This window comes from Phyllobates terribilis, unplaced genomic scaffold (assembly GCF_046119375.1).
Source record: "Phyllobates terribilis strain yellow unplaced genomic scaffold, ASM4611937v1 Scaffold_5__5_contigs__length_657084704, whole genome shotgun sequence".
Classification (NCBI taxonomy): Eukaryota; Metazoa; Chordata; class Amphibia; order Anura; family Dendrobatidae; genus Phyllobates; species Phyllobates terribilis.
The window spans coordinates 74,826,380-74,838,987 of NW_027362765.1; the positions used below are offsets into that span (position 1 = coordinate 74,826,380).

General features: G+C 44.9%; 1 protein-coding gene across 2 annotated transcripts in view; it reads right to left on the minus strand.

Moving 5' to 3' along the window:
- The window catches only part of LOC141272055 (uncharacterized), a 64,381-nt gene extending 55,281 nt beyond the window's left edge, over positions 1-9,100 (minus strand). For both annotated transcript variants that reach the window (XM_073682352.1, XM_073682350.1), the window contains exon 1: positions 9,053-9,100. The gene's annotated coding sequence lies outside the window, so the exon portion shown is untranslated. The remainder of the gene's footprint in view (positions 1-9,052) is intronic.
- Positions 9,101-12,608: the final 3,508 nt, after the last annotated feature.

A 12,608-nucleotide genomic window follows, 5' to 3' on the forward strand; every position in this document is an offset into this window, starting at 1 on the left:
ACATTTGAAGTCACTTTGAGAGGTCTTTATGACAGAAAATACCCAAAAGTGACACCATTCTAAAAACTGCACCCCTCAAGGTGCTCAAAACCACATTCAAGAACTTTATTAACCCTTCAGGTGCTTCACAGGAATTTTTTGAATGTGGAAGAAAAAAATGAACATTTAACTTTTTTCACAAAAATGTTACTTTAGACCCAATTTTTTTTATTTTCACAGGGGTAACAAGAAAAAATGGACCCCAAAATTTGTTGTGCAATTTCCCCTGGGCACGCAGATACCCCATATGTGGGGAAAAACCACTGTTTGGGCGCACGGCAGGGCTCGGAAGGGAAGGAGTGCCATTTGACTTTTTTGATTGTAAAATTTGCTTGAATAATTAGCGGACGCCATGTCGCGTTTGGAGAGCTCCTGTGTGTCTAAACATTGGAGCTCCCCCACAAGTGACCACATTTTGGAAACTAGACCCCCCAAGGCACCTATCTAGATACATAGTGAGCACTTGGAACCCCCAGGTGCTTCACAAATTGATTCGTAAAAATGAAAAAATGTTTTTTTTTCACTTTTTCATTTTTACAAATCAATTTGTGCAGCACCTGGGGGTTCCAAGTGCTCACTATGCATCTAGATAGGTGCCTTGGGTGGTCTAGTTTCCAAAATGGGGTCACTTGTGGGGGAGTTCCAATGTTTAGGCACACAGGGGCTCTCCAAACGCGACATGGTTCCAATTTGCCAGATTTTGGCAGACAGTTATGTGACGGCTTGTTTTTTGCGGATGAGTTGACGTTGTTATTGGTCCCATTTTCAGGCACATGACATTTTTTGATCGCTTTCTATTCTGATTTTTGGGAGGCAGAATAAACAAAAACCAACAATTCAGGAATTGTTTTTTTTTTTTTATTATTCTGTTCCGCATGTGGTAAAATTGATAAGGCAGCTTTATTCTTCGGATCAGTACGTTTACAGCGGTACCACATTTATATAGTTTTTCTATGTTTTGCACTTTTACATAATAAAAGCAATTTTATAGAAAAAAATTATGTTTTAGCATAGCTTTATTCTGAGAGCTATAACTTTTTTATTTTTCAGCTGATGGAGCTGTATGGTGGCTTGCTTTTTTGCGGGACAAGATGACGTTTTCAGCGGTACCATTTTTATTTATATTCGTCTTTTTGATCGCGTGTTATTCCATTTTTTGTTTGGCGGTATGATGATAAAGCATTGTTTTTTGCTTCGTTTTTTATTTTTATTTTTTACCGTGTTCACTGAAGGGGTTAACTAGAGGGACAGTTTTATAGGTCAGGTTGTTCCGGACGCGGTGATACCAAATATGTGTACTTTTATTGTTGTTGTTTTTTTTTTTTTTTATAATAATATTTATTGATGGGTACATTATATTTTTATTTTTGGTGGATTTTTTTTTTATTTTTTTTTTCACTTTCTGACAGTTTTTATACTTTTTTACTTTGTCCCACTTTGGGACTTTCACTTTTCTTTCTCTGATCGCCTGCATAGCATAGGGATGGAGCCCCATCCCTGTGCCATGCAGGCTGTCAGCGCTGGACAGGGAGAAGATAGTTTGGAGATGCACTGCGCATGTCCAAAAAACCTTCCTGCTGTCTGGTGACCCGGATGTTGTCATGACGACATCGGGTCGTTATGGCAACATCCTGGAAGCCGCGGCAGACAGCGCTGGAGGCCGGAAGAGGAGGTGAGTATCTGCGATCACCTCCCCTTGCCACCGCAATGCTGCGATCGACTTTGAACGCAGCATTGCGGGGGTTAATGTGTGGGGAGCGGTGCGGGACCGCTCCCTGTACATAGTACCGGGTGTCAGCTGTGACAATCAGCTGACACCCGGCGGCGATCGCGCCCGCACAGCCTGTGTGTGCGCACGATCGCGATGACGTACTAATACGGGTCTGGCTCTTAAGTCCCAGGGCACAGACTCGTATTAGTACATCTAATGTTGTTAAGGGGTTAAACTGGCCGCACTAGTGAATATAATACAGCTACGGTGGCCGGATGGGAGCGGCCGCGTGATGCAGCCAGCGTGTCTGTGAGTGGCTGTCCTGCCTGACGTCATGTGGCACTGGCAGGGCGGCAAAGCATGATTCAAGCCGCCTCCGGCTGCGGGCCCGCAGCGGTGGTGATCTGAACCTTCGGCCAGCGCGGCGGTGACAAAAAAAAAAAGATTGCGCATTATAATGGGAGCAATTCATGGGCCCCCCGGAGCCCCGGGCGGTAGCCCGAATTGCCCTCATTATAATCCGCCTATGCCCTCAAATCATTCCAGCAAAATGTGCGCTACAAAATGGCGCTCCTTCCCTTCGGAGCTTTGTACTGTGCCTCTTTAGTAGTTTTCGACATCATATGAGGTATTGGTGCACTCAGGAGAAATTGTGTAACATATTTTGTGGTCAATTTTCTCCTATTATCTCTTTTGAAAATTGAAAATTTGAGGCCAAAGTAATATTTCAGTGGAAAAAAATTGTCATTTTCATTGACTGAGCCCATTGTTATACAATTCTGTGAATTGCTTGAGGGTTAAAAATGCTCACTACATCTCTAGATGAATTCCTCAAGACATGTAGTCTGCAAAATGGGGTCACTTGTGGGGGTTTTCTGCAGTTTTGGAATGTCAGGGGCATTCGCAATCTGTTCCAGGCAAAATTGCACTCCAGAATTCAATTGGTGCTCCTTCCCTCCTGAGTCTTGCCGTGTGTCCAAACAGTAGTTTTCCTTCACATATTGGTTATCTTTGTACTCAGGACAAATTGCACAACAAATTGGATGATCTATTTTCTCCTGTTAGCCTGAAATTTTTAATTTTCACAAGGGTAAATAACATTTTTGTTACTAAAAATGAATTTTTTGATTTTCAAGGCTCAACGTTATAAAATTCTGTGAAGAACCTGTGGGTTCATGGTGCTCACCATACCCCCCCCCCCCAGTTAAGTTCCTTGAGGGCTGTAGTTTCCAAAATGCGGTGACTTGTGGGGGGTTTCCACTGTTTAGACACATCAGGAGCTCTGTAAACGCAACATGGTGTCCACTATCTATTCCAGCCAAATTTACTTTCCAAAAGTCAATTAGCGCTCCTTCCCTTCCAAGCCCTGACATGCGCCCAAACAGTAGTTTTCCACCATATATGTGGTATCAGTGTACTCAGGATAAATTGCAAAACAAATTGTATGGTCCCTTTTCTCCTGATACCCTTGTGAAAATGAAATATTTGGGGCTAAAGCAACATTTTTTGTGAGAAAAAAAAAATGTTTTTTAATTTTCACAACTCAACTAAATAAAATTCTGTGAAGAACCTGGGGGTTCAAGGTGCTCACCACACCTCTAGATAAGTTCATTGAGAGGTGCAGTTTCCAAAATGGCATCAATTGTGGGGAGTTTCCACTGTTTAGGCACATCAGGGGCTCTGCAAACCCGGTATTGCGACCACTATCTACTTCAGCTAATTGGCGCACCTTTCCTTCCGAGCCTTTCCATGCACCCAAACAGTAGTATTCCCCCACATATGGGGTAATGGTGTACTCAGGTCAAATTTTACAACATATTGTGGTGTTCATTTTCTCCTGTTACCCTTGTGAAAATAAAGGTCCATCAAAGTCACTTCAAATGTGATGTGGTCCTTAACCCCTTAACATGCTTGAGTCCCCGCCCGCATGTTTCAGGGTTGTTAGACACCCATGGCAGGCAATCCCCGCAAGGTTTTTTGGCTGTACAACAGCTGCAAAACATATGGGGCAAAAACTCGAGCATGTCACTTGAGCACCCACGATACTCGGTGCATTCAAACTCAAGTAGTGAGCACTTGTGCTCAACACTAGTCACCATGTCGTCATCAATTTTTTTTTCTTTACTTTTGAAAAAATCCCAACCCCCAACACAATCCTAATTCCAACCCTAACTGTAGCCCAACCCTAACCCTACTTTAACCCTAGCACAACCCTAACCCCAGCACAACCCTAACCCAACTCTAGCCCTAACCCTAACCTTAGCACTAACCGTAACCATAACCCTAGCCCAACCGTAACCCGAGCACAACCGTAACCCTAACACAACCCTAACCGTAGCACAACCATAAACCTAGCACAACCCTAAACTAAAGTTTATTTTGTACGCCATTCCTTGTGCTGCGTAAGTGATTAGACGACTTCTATTTATTCTTTGTTTGCTTTCTATTCTGATTTTTGGGAGGCAGAATAAACAAAAAACAACAATTCAGGAATTGTTTTTTTTTTTTTTTTTTTTTTATGCCGTTTTGCGTGTGGTAAAATTGATAAGGCAGCTTTATTCTTCGGATCTGTATGTTTACAGTGGCCCCACATTTATATTGTTTTTTTTATGTTTTGGCGCTTTCACACAATAAAAAGTACTTTGTAGAAAACATTTTTTTGTATTGCTTTATTCTGTGAGCTATAACTTCTTTATTTTTCGGCTGATGGAGCTGTATGGCTGCTTTTTTTTTTTTTCAGCGGTACCATTTTTATTTACATTCATCTTTTTGATCGCGTTTTATTCCATTTTTTGTTTGGCAGTATGATGATGAAGCATTGTTTTTTGCTTAGTTTTTTTAAATTGTGTTCACTAAAGGGGTTAACTAGTGGGACAGTTTTATAGGTCAGGTCATTCCGGACACGGCGATACCAAATATGTGTATTTTTATTGTGGTTTTTTTTTCATAATAATATTTATTTATGGGTACAGTATAATTTTATTTTTTTGGATTATTTTTTCATTTTCTTTTAATATTTTTACAATTTATTTTTCACACTTTCTGACACTTTTTGGACTTTTACACTTTGTCCCACTGGGACTTTCACTTTTTGCATTCTGATCAGCTGTATAGCATAGGAATGCAGCACCATCCCTGTGCTATACAGCCTATCAGCGATGCAAAGGGAGAAGTTACTTTGATCGTGCACTTCGATGACGACATCCGGGTCACCATGACAACCACCGGAACACGGCTCAGACATCGCGGGACGCCGGAGAGGAGGTAACGGCAATTCGCTTCCGGAATTCTGCGATAAACTTCGATCGCAGCATTTCGGGGGTTAATGTGCAGGGAGCGGTGCAGTACCACTCCTAGCACATAGCACCGGGTGTCAGCTGTGACAGTCAGGTGACACCCGGCGGCGATCGCCCCTCATCGCTTGTGTGCGGGCGCGATCACAATATGCAATAATAGTACGTCCCTGGCCCAATAGGCCCAGGGCACAGGGATGTACTATTACCACATATGTCAGAAAGGGATTAAAAAATGGATTTGTAAATTTTGTTGGAAAAATGAGAAATTGCTGATCATCTTCATCAAAATTGTGCTGATGTAAGGTAGAAATGTGAGAAATGTTATTTATTAACTATTTTAGGTGACATGACTGATTTAGGCTGGGTGCCCACGTAGCGTTTTACAAGCATTTATGCTGCGGAATTTCCGCCCCCCATGGTCCCCAATGACAAGCCGCACTTTCAATGCCCATGTTGCGGATTTTTCCGCAGCGTTTATGCTGCGCTCAAAAATACGCAGCATGTCCATTAATTTTGCGGACACGCAGCGTAATCGCCGCCATTGACTTGCATTGGACCGCGTGACATCCGCATCACTGCATTTGCACATGCGGATATCACACGGTTCAATGTGCGGATGGTACCAAAGTCTGGAGGAGAGTAGACTCTCATCCAGACCTGGGTACCATAGAAACTGTAGAAAAAGAATTTAAAATAAAAAATAAAGTTTATACTCACCTTCTGATGTCTTCCCGGTGTTTTGTCTGCTCCGTCCGGTGTCTTGCAATGTTCGCGTTGATGTGAAGGACCTGCCATGACGTCACTGAGTCATGTGACCCATCACATGGCTCAATGACGTCACCGCAGGTCCTTCACACCCCCACAAGCAGTGCAAGACACCGGGAAGACATCAGAAGGGGAGTATAAACTTTATTTTTTTTATTTTTCACCATTCTTATTCTTTATTTTAACTAACTTGGTCACACTACTATAAATCCATGCCGGTTGCATGGATTTATATAGTGTGAACAAATTGTCAAGCACTTTTCCAAGTGATGCTAAAATCGCTTGGAAAAGCGCTTGATAACCCGCATGCGGAAATGCATGCAAAGACGCTTCACAAACGCTTCTACCTGGCGGGAAAAACGCATGTAAAATCCGCATGCGTTTTTCCTGCCAGGGAGAAGCATAAAAAATATGCAGCATTTCTGCATCGTGGGCACTTAGCCTTAAGGGCAAAAATATTAAGTTTATGTGACGCCTCTACTCAGAGAAGCTCGTGTTTTACCCTGGGTGTTGGGGGACTCGGTGTCGGGCCCTATGATGTAGAGGTGCGATGCAGCCGTGGCCCGGGCCCGACCCGTGCTCAGGGCCGTCACATTAGAAAGAGGTGGTGTGGGCTTGTCCGGGTTGAGTGGCTGATTAACAACTACACCACCTGTGGTGCCTGGTGAAGGGTCACCAGTGCCGCTACAGTCCGCTGAGGCCCGGTGTCATGGCGGCCAAAGTTCTCACTGCTCCCCACAGGCGGAGCGAGGCCTCAGGGCAGAGGGACAGGAGGATGGGGGGAGTAGTAAAGGGAGACGGGTGCCGCGTCTCGCGGTGTGGCGCAGAATAAACAGTCCGGAGGCCATAGGGGTGAACTTCCAAGGCTTTACTCACTTTAGAGATGGCAGAAGGAAGGCGACTCCCTGCTCCTCGCGGAGTCCTGCGGTCACCAGGGACGGGGGTCCGACAAACTCGGAGTAAGTCCAGCATTCAGTCGAGACCTTACACCAGAGTGTTCCTGAACTACAGACCAAATCCTTTCCTGTCCGTGTGTGTGCAAATAGGCCGGGTCTCCCTCTGAGCTCCTCTCAGAACAAGGGTACGGGTGGCAATTCCTCTCCATCCGATACACGGTGGGATCCTCTGGGCCTAACCGGGCTTTCCCGTCCAGTACGTAGAGTAGCAAGGTCGGGTGTCGGGGGCCGGTACCCCTCTTGCAGCCGGAGTCCCTCTGAATATATCAGGTTGGCGAGGACAGGTGGCGTATACCGCTCCGTCTGCATCCTGCCTGGGATCCATTTGCTGTGGAGCCACACTCTTAAGCTCCGGGCCTTCTTGATCCTGGTCCTTGGCCGGGTTGAGACATTCCTTGTCTGCAACCTACCTCTCGTCCCAAGGCTGGGGTACGAGGGCTGTGTCCCTTGCCGGTGCAGGCCCACACAGGATCTGCGCTCCCGGAGGGAGGTCACATTAACACACAGTACATGACAGCACACAGCAACCAAGGCAGACTAGCCAGGTTGTGCCAAGATGCACCAAAGACTAGCAACAAGACCGCTTGACAGACAGACTGCCAGAGACCAAGATCAAAGATGGCTTTCTATTAAATATGAAATTTAAGTGTAACTAACTTGTACGTCCTCCACCCTCACCCACTAACTGGTTCCTACCACTTTGTGTTCCCCAGTCTCCCTGTAACCAGGGGAGCAGCACCTAGTGCATACTAGCTCCCCCTGGTGGAGAAGTGTGGTGTTGGATGCAAAAGGTTAGGTCACGACTATCACACTGGCCTTACCTCAGAGGAGGAACACTACACTCCATTAGAGAAGTGCAGCATTCCTGTGGCAGTCGAACCCTCAGGGGCGCCACATTTAAAATTTGAGAAATTTTCAACATTATCACCAAATTTGCAATATTTTCACAAATACCATATATACTCGAGTATAAGCCAACCCGAATATAAGCCGAGGCATCTAATTTAACCACAAGAACCTGGAAAAACGTATTGACTTGAGTATAAGCCTAGGGTGGGAAATGCAGCAGCTACTGGTAAATTTCCTCATCCTGGTATGCATGGCCCCCTCATCCCCAATCCTGGTATGCATGGCCCCCCTCATCCCACAATCCTTGTATGCATGGCTCCCCTCATCCCACAATCCTGGTATGCATGGCCCCCCCATCATCACCAATCCTGGTATCCATGGCCCCCTCATCCCCAATCCTGGTATCCATGGCCCCCCTATCCTGGTATACATGGCCCGCTCATACCAATCCTGTTATACATGGCCCCCCATAACTGCACACATGAAAAAAATAAACACTTCTACTCACCTTCCTTCTGCTCCAGCGCTGCGTCCTGTTCTTCCAGCAGCAGCTGATCTCAGCATCTGAGCAGCGCATGACATCACTGCCATGCCCCCTCAGACGCAGAGTTGAGCTGCCAGATCTATGGGCGTGGACAGGTGTGAATATTCATTTTCTTTAATAGCACGCAGTGTCAGCAGCGACTGCAGCTCAGCGATCCTGTGTGACTGCTACTAAAGAGAATGAATATTCACTCTTCTCCATGCCCATGGGAGTGCAGAGGAGTGACTATTCATATTCTCTAATAGCGGGCACAGAGGATCGCTGAGCCACAGCAGGAAGCCGGTGGCTGCGACAGATACTGCGCGCTATTAAAGGAAATGAATACTTCCATGGGCGTGGAGAGGATGAATATTCATTACCTTTAGCAGCGGGCACACGTGGTAATGTTGCTCCTCCGCAACCCCGCACCACCACAGCCGGAATTATATATACTCGAGTGTAAGCCGAGGGGGTCTTTTGCAGCATAAGAAATGTGCTGAAAAAGTCAGTTTATACACGAGTATATACGGTAAACGCAAGTCAGTCGAACAAATGTTACCACTATCATGAAGTACAATATGTCATGAGAAAATAACCTCACAATCAGTGGGATCCGTTGAAGTGTTCCAAAGTTATTATTACCTCATAAAGTGACAGTGGTCAAAACTGAAAAGATTTGGCCCGGTCATGAAGGTGAAAACAGGCTCGGGGGTGAAGGGGTCAATACATTTAGGACTTGTGTGAAAATCTGCTGGAGTTTTAGGGCAAATTAATTCAGAAATCTGGAAAATTCTACAGAGTTCAGGATCTTTCCAGCTCCGCTGTATATTCTAGTGGTCAGAGAGACCCCGACCTTCAGCCCATTAGGGTTTAGTCCTGTTCCCCCATCACACACTCCCTGCTCCCTCATTACCTCTCACCAGTACAGACGGCTTCTCTCACACGGAGCCTCAAAATGGAGACTGGCTCCTCCCCTCCATGTGACTGATCACATGACTGTGACATCATCACAGGTCCTGTAAAAACAGAACAGTCATATATCTAGTGAGGGTTGAGCCCATACACATAGGTCCAGTTGTCGCTTGGTGAATGTGTAATATGTTTGTGCATCTGTCGGTTACAAGAAGTGAGGTGAATGTAACACGACTATATAACATATAGTCACAGTTGCGTCCAGTATTACAGCTCAGTCCTATTCATTGCTCTTAGCTGTGGTACCAAGTAAAGTTGGTATGTACCTACAGAACTAAGTCTCGTTGATAATGAAGAGGATGCCGCGTTCTCCATAGTGCTGCGGCCTCTTCATATAGCTGAGGGGCAGCCTATTCTACAGACAGGCGATCAGTTTCAAGTAGTGTTGAGCGAGCACTAAAATGCTCGGGTGCTCGAAGTTCGGGCCGAGGTCGCCGTGATACTCGGGTGCTCAAAGCAACGAGCCCAATGTTAGTGTATGGGAGACCCGAGCATTTTTGCGGTGGCACCCCCGGCAGTCTGTAGAAAGCCTAAAAAGTGCCCAAAACTATAGTGACAGTGCTCAAATGACATGGGGACAGCATGGGGATCGCCCCAGGAAGCATTTCTGACCCCCAGGTCACTGCTGTCCACAACGTGGTCAGAGGTATTAAGCCACTTTTACAGGCTCACAATAAAACGTTCAAAAACGAAACTGAAACTGCTTTCCTGTGAAATATGTTAAGGAACTTCCTTTCCAGGGTAAAGACTTGTGTATAAGGTAAAATAAATAAACAAAATCAAAAATACTCCTCCACATCTTGGGCTATGTTCACAAGTAGCATTTTTATGTGTTTTTGCACTTTTATATTGCTTTCAACCGTGACAAATGCATTCACAGGCAAATGGTATTTTAACATTTTACAATCTTATCTGCCCATGTGCTGTGTGACACATGCATACAGTGCTGAAAAGACATGGGTACAGCATGGGGAAGACCCCTGGAAGCATCTCTGACACCCAGGTCACTGCCTAAAAGTGTGCCCATCAGAAGTGATCCTTGCCGCATCAGAAGATGCAGACTTGCAACTATCCCCATGCAAGTCCTTGTCCCAGGGCAGTGTTCAACTGTACAGTTATATGAAAAAGGTTGGGCACCCCTATTAATCTTAAGCTTAATGTTTTATAAAAAAAATGGTGTTTTTGCAACAGCTATTTCAGTTTGATATATGTAATAACTGTTGGACACAGTAATGTTTCTTCCTTGAAATGAGGTTTATTGCACTAACAGAAAATGTGCAATCTGCATTCAAACAAAATTTGACAGGTGCATAAGTATGGGCACCTCACCAGAAAAGTGACATTAATATTTAGTAGATCCTCCTTTTGCAAAAATAACAGCCTCTAGTTGCTTCCTGTAGCTTTTGATGAGTTCCTGGATCCTGGATGAAGGTATTTTTGACCATTCCTCTTTACAAAACAATTCCAGTTCAGTTAAGTTTGATGGTCGCCGAGCATGGACAGCCCTCTTCAAATGATCCCACAGCTGTTCAATGATATTCAGGTCTGGGGACTGGGATGGCCATTCCAGAACATTGTAATTGTTCCTCTGCATGAATGCCTGAGTAGATTTGGAGCGGTGTTTTGGATCATTGTCTTGCTGAAAGATCCATCCCCTGCGTAACTTCAACTTTATCACTGATTCTTGAACATTATTGTCAAGAATCTGCTGATACTGAGTGGAATCCATGCGTCCCTCAACTTTAACATGATTCCCGGTGCCGGCATTGGCCACACAGCCCCAAAGCATGATTGAACCTCCACCAAATTTTACTGTGGGTAGCAAGTGTTTTTCTTGGAATGCTGTGTTTTTTTGCCGCCATGCATAACTCCTTTTTGTATGACCAAACAACTCAATCTTGGCTTCATCAGTCCACAGGACCTTCTTCCAAAAAGAAATTGGCTTCTCCAAATGTGCTTTTGCATACCTCAGCCGACTCTGTTTGTGGCGTGCTTGCAGAAACGGCTTCTTTCGCATCACTCTCCCATACAGCTTCTCCTTGTGCAAAGTGCGTTGTATAGTTGACTGATGCACAGTGACACCATCTGCAGCAAGTTGATGCTACAGCTCTCTGGAGGTGGTCTGAGGATTGTCCTTGACTGATCTCACCATTCTTCTTCTCTGCCTTTCTGATGTTTTTCTTGGCCTGCCACTTCTGGCCTTAGCAAGAACTGTCCCTGTGTTCTTCCATTTCCTTACTATGTTCCTCACAGTGGAAACTGACAGGTTAAATCTCTGAGACAGCTTTTTGTATCCTTCCCCTGAACAACTATGTTGAATAATCTTTGTTTTCAGATCATTTGACAGTTGTTTTGAGGAGCCCATGATGCCACTCTTCAGAGGAGATTCAAACAGGAGAACAACTTGCAAGTGGCCACTTTAAGTAGCTTTTCTCATGATTGCATACACCTGGCTATGAAGTTCAAAGCTCAATGAGGTTACAAAACCAAAAAAAGTGCTTTAGTACGTCAGTAAAAAGTAGGTAGGAGTATTTAAAACAAGAAAATGATAAGGGTGCCCATACTTATGCACCTGTCAAATTTTGTTTGAATGCAGATTGCACATTTTCTGTTAGCACAATAAACCTCATTTCAAGGCAGAAACATTACTGTGTCCAAAAGTTATTACATATATCAAACTGAAATAGCTGTTGCAAAAACACCAATTTTTATAAAACATTAAGCTTAAGATTAATAGGGGTGCCCAAACTTTTTCATATAACTGTACCTCCCCCATTCCTTGCAATGCAAGCGCAAGTATGCAGCCTGCCACCCACCGACCCCCAGACTGCAATACCATACTGCTAGCTTGCACTTGAAATGGGGCCTTTTAGTTTGGAGGAGGCCGAAGCTGGCCACTACCTCATGGCTGCTTCGGCAGTGAGGTATCCATACTCAGTCCCCAGCCGCCCGGCGGCCGGGTGTCCACACACGGTCCCCAGCCGCCTGGGGGCGGCCGGGTGTCCATAAACGGTCCCCAGCCGCCCCTATTTCTCCTGTCAACTTCCCCCACACTTTTCTTAGCCTGGCCTGCTTTAGGGCAGCATTGGACGAGCCCACCAGATAACCAGACTCCTCCGGTGGGCCCTGGATTCTCCATCAGGGGAGTTGAGAATGCCAAGATGAGGAGCATGATGATGATGATAGAAGTTAGCATCTGCTTTGTTTTCTTGGAATGCAAGCGCATATACAGTACAGACCAAAAATTTGGACACACCTCATTTAAAGAGTTTTCTGTATTTTCATGACTATGAAAATTGTACATTCACACTGAAGGCATCAAAACTATGAATTAACACATGTGGAATTATATACTTAACAAAAAAGTGTGAAACAACTGAAAATATGTCTTATATTATAGATTCTTCAAAGTAGCTACCTTTTGCTTTGATGACTGCTTTGCACACTCTTGGCATTCTCTTGATGAGCTTCAAGAGGTAGTCACCGGAAATGGTTTT